Raw genomic sequence first — 4,521 nt, 5'->3', positions numbered from 1 at the left:
AGCCAAGTATTGAAGCTGCATCATTGAGTACGTGCCAAGATATTATTCTTTTTCATTAATTTCTTAATGACTATTTTAAAATAAGGAACCAATCTAACAAAATTTTTTTTTTTGTTTTTGGGGGCAAAGATACTTATATATTTAGTGCTCGTTTGGCAATGATTTTTTTAGTTGATTTTTTAATTTTTTTAGCCTGTGACTTTTTTGATTGTTTGGTATTCTTGTTTGACTTTTTTAGCTTTTGAGCTTTGTTTTGGCAAATTTTTTTTATCCTTTTGTGATATTTAGCTTTTTGACTTTTTTGATTTTTTTTGTCATTTTGTAATTTTTTAGCCCAACTCAAAAACCAAACGACCATTAAGCAAGTTGTAGTAATACAGAAGGGTGAAAAACAAAACCGGATAGCAATTATGTTTCTCTTTTCATTGAATTAGAGAAATTTGATAGGTAATCGAAATGTAATATCTCCTAAATAAGATTGGGTTTTTCCTCAAAAAACATCTAAAAGGAGAATTATATTTCGAAGGAACCATAATGAACCATAATGTGCAGCATGGATTACTAAATTCTCTGCCTGATTTTTATTTTAAACCAAAGAACCCAAATTGTAGGGATACAAGTTTGATCAAGCCATAGGTATTGGCCAGGATCTTGGTTTATAAGGGGTACTATTAAATTAAAATCTTAACAAAATTTACAATTCAATTCAACTTAATTAATTTTTATTTGACGATCAGATTAAAAAATTAGTGTGATTTAAAAATTATATTTAAATATAAGTTTAAGTTAACCGATCAAATTATTTCAAGATGCATACACTAAAGAGATATAAAGATGTATAAAGAAAGAAATAAGAGAAAGGTGAATAAATAATATATAGCGATTGTTATATATCACTTGTTTTTTTCACCATTTTGAATCACTGAATTACATAACAGTACATTATTAGTTGTCATTAATTGCGTAATAATTATTTGTAGAGCATTGCTATTCAAATTTAAAAATTAGATCCACTTTTTAATCCCAATGATGTGGTAATCAATTAGGATATTTAAGACAATATTCTATCACATATTTTCTCTAATTATCAACCAATCACATTACTTGCATATCACTAGGTCTAGAAAATGAGCTTGTATATCATCTTCCTTATTGGTAAACAAATGAAATAATTGTGAGTATTCATATAACGTGATATAAAATAGTGACAAAAAATTAGTGACAAATAACATTTCTCTAATATAAAATTTAATTTTTTTTAAAACATAATTAAACATTTAAAATGATAAATTAATATATATATATATATATTTAAAAAAAATATACAGAAAACAATAATATAAAAATTTCAAAATATTATGATAATAGAAATTAAATACTCGTGTAATGTGTTAGGCCAAGTTTGGCTATCCTAAATAAGTACACACTTTTTATCTTTTTATCTTTTTTCCGTCACATCATCTCTCTATTTTTCTGCACATCTTTTTGTAAAAAGACAAAAAATACACTTATTTAGATCATCCCAAACAACTCCTTAATGTGTGAGACAGTGTCCGCTCAATTTTATTTATGATTTTTTATTGACTAGTCATGACATAATATACAATAATGTCGTCATTATACTAAATATTTATTCGTTATTGAGTCCTCTTAGTTCCAGGTTCTAGCCCCGACAACCCTTCTGGCCCCTCCACTGTCTACCTTGCTATGAAAAAAAACAGAAAAAGAAATCGAAAAAAAATAGACTCAGTCCAGTGGAGAATATGTTAGCCTAGGTTCAACTGAGCTCAAACTTGGGCCTAACAAATTCATTTGAAGCCCAACTACAAAATGACAATATTAAAGGGGTGTTTGGGAAGCCAATTTTAGGCTTTTTTTTTTTTTTGGACTAAAATTCACAAAATGATAAAATAGACTAAAATATTCAATAAGACAAAATATCACATCAAATCCATATTTATTTTATTTTTTCTCTCACAAATATTACATCCAACTATAAAAAATCCAACTGTCTTCCTAAATACAAATATTTCAACTTATTGAAATAGTCAAAAATTAAAATAACCTACTAAAATAGTCAACTTTCCAAACGAGGCCTAGGTTTGAATTGTATTTTATTAGTTAAGAATATAATTGGAATTTCTAATTTTATTTTATTTGCAGTTATACATCTCATTTTATTTCTTTAGCTTGCAGAAAAGAAAAAACACAAAATCAAGTGAATGAATCTTGTCAACAATTTTATTTTTAAAATTTTATGTCAGTGAAGATATGTATTGGTGACATTTACGTGGCCCTTTTCAAAAAAAAAAAAAAAGAAAAAAAAAAAGAAAGAAAGGGAAACATTTGCAAGTGTCACACACTGCTGGAAATTGGACTTTTAGTGGCGTTTAAAAAACGCCGCTATATCTATCAAAAACGCCGCTAATTCCTTTAGTGGCGTTTAGTACCAAACGTCGAAGCTGCGGCCGTCGCTGTATCTTTGCGACGTTTTAAAAACGCCGTGATATTAGTATAGGAGGCGTTTTAATAAACGCCGCCAAACGTCCCACTATACACTTGTTGACGTCACCAACAATATTTAGCGACGTTGTTGAAACGCCGTGGTATCTGTTTTCAAAAAATATTGACAGTTTAGAAGGCGTTTGTAGAAACGCCGTCATATCCCCTCTTTTTTTTTTTTGAAAATTGTACTAATTTTTATTTGATTGAATTAAAAAAATACCTGTAGTAATACTGACATATAAAATATTAACTCTCATTCAAATAACAAAAATGAAACATTAATTCAGTTTTTTATTCAATTAATATCCAACTTCCATTCAAATACCTGTAATAAATATAAAATAACTAACATATAAAATAATAACTCCCATTGAAATAATAAATGAAGCATAAAATAATCACTTGACAAAAAATAAAAAGCTCAAAAACAGTTTTAGCGTTATAAACCAAACAATGAGTTTGGTCCATTTACATCCAAACTTCCAATACAATGTGCCAACATATGCTTAAAAATAAATAATTAAATTAAATTAAATTAAATGAAAAAAAAAAAGAAGAAAGAAGAAAGCACAGTCTCAATGAACTCAATATGACTGAACTGTATGTATATGATAGCCACGCAAACATAAATTAAAAAATATAATAAACGAAAGTCAACTAGTATTATCCTTCACTCCCTAATAGAAAAGAAAATCACAGACAAAATAATTTGGAACAGCAAAATTTTAAGACTTCTATGCTGATAAGGTTCCAAGAATATAAGAGAGTCCAAGACCAAGGGGGCTATCATGGATACAATAGTAGGTAACCCTTTTCAGCTATGGAGAAAGTACTGGCTAGCCTGTATTCAATTCTGTTATACAGAGATTTCCCATCTAAATTGTCGATCAATGGTTTTGCAAGTAATCAAAACTCAGGCTGACAGTAGTAAGGGGCCTGCATGACAGTCAAATTAATTGGAATTCATTAGATTTAGATACAGAAGTTGCACGAGGAAACAACGAGGAAACAGGTGGAATAGAATTTAACTTCCATATACAAGATATGAAATTACTGATATACCTTTGAACAATGCAGTCAAAGATTAAAATGGAATTATATCATTCTAAAGTACAAAATTGAGTATATCTATTAACAACATAACCTAACATCACAATATTAGACCGTTTTCTAAACCAACTACCCAAATTTCCAAGATGTGCTCCTGTCAAAAAACCTGAGTTTAAGGTAGAAACAAAATGTAGCACTATTACAGCATTAACACATCATATAATAAGAGAAGACATAAAAATAGATGGTGATGGTCTTCATATCAAATACCAATTGAGGCCATGCTCTCACAATTTGTCAACAAGTTCATTTTGGTCCAGAGTCAGTCAGCCAAACCAGACCCACTGATCCTATGTTCAAAGTATGTTTCGGAAATGACTTCAAAAAAATGCGTCTTTGATGGCTGGAATAGAGCTCAAAATTACCATAAACCTAGAAATCTAACAGAAAATTAAGAAATGATGAAGCAAAAGGTTTAAATTGAGCTCTATACATGAACATACACCTAGAACAGTGAATAAACATACATAAATACAAGATTTGAAGGTGGAGAAAAGTGAGATTGGAGATCTGTACCTCAGGCTACAAAATCTGGAGGTATATGTATGTGGGTCTGTGTAAATTTCAGAGGAAAATCGAGTGATCTGAGACTTTTTAGGACAAAGAGAGAGAAGATGAACAGATCACAAAAAGTGCGGGCTCAGACATGTATGACCCTCTCTCTCTCTCTCTCTCTCTCTCGTGGTCTACTTTCTCTCTCTAGTTTCTCATCTGGACTCGAAGCAAACGTTAAACTAAGATGAACTACAGGAACTTTGGGAAGAAAACTTGAGTATGTTTCTCAACTAATTGTACCCACATAATTTATCTAGTTCTTTATAGCATTGAGTATGTTTTCCACCTAGGAAAATTTAGTATATAATTATCTAGCAAATTGAGGACTACATAGATAAACTAAGATGCAAT

General features: G+C 29.8%; 1 long non-coding RNA gene across 1 annotated transcript; it reads right to left on the bottom strand.

Moving 5' to 3' along the window:
• Positions 1 to 3,099: 3,099 nt before the first annotated feature.
• Positions 3,100 to 4,286, bottom strand: LOC145790172 (uncharacterized). The gene is made up of 2 exons (XR_014328825.1): positions 4,132 to 4,286; positions 3,100 to 3,441 (listed from the first exon to the last, which is right to left on the bottom strand). It is a non-coding gene; the product is annotated as an uncharacterized LOC145790172 (long non-coding RNA).
• Between the last annotated feature and the right edge of the window lie 235 nt (positions 4,287 to 4,521).

The sequence above is a fragment of the Camellia sinensis genome, chromosome 1 (assembly GCF_055761805.1).
Source record: "Camellia sinensis isolate YWXY chromosome 1, ASM5576180v1, whole genome shotgun sequence".
Lineage (NCBI taxonomy): Eukaryota > Viridiplantae > Streptophyta > Magnoliopsida > Ericales > Theaceae > Camellia > Camellia sinensis.
Note: the sequence above shows the minus strand (reverse complement) of the source record. Positions and strands in the feature narration are given on the sequence as shown.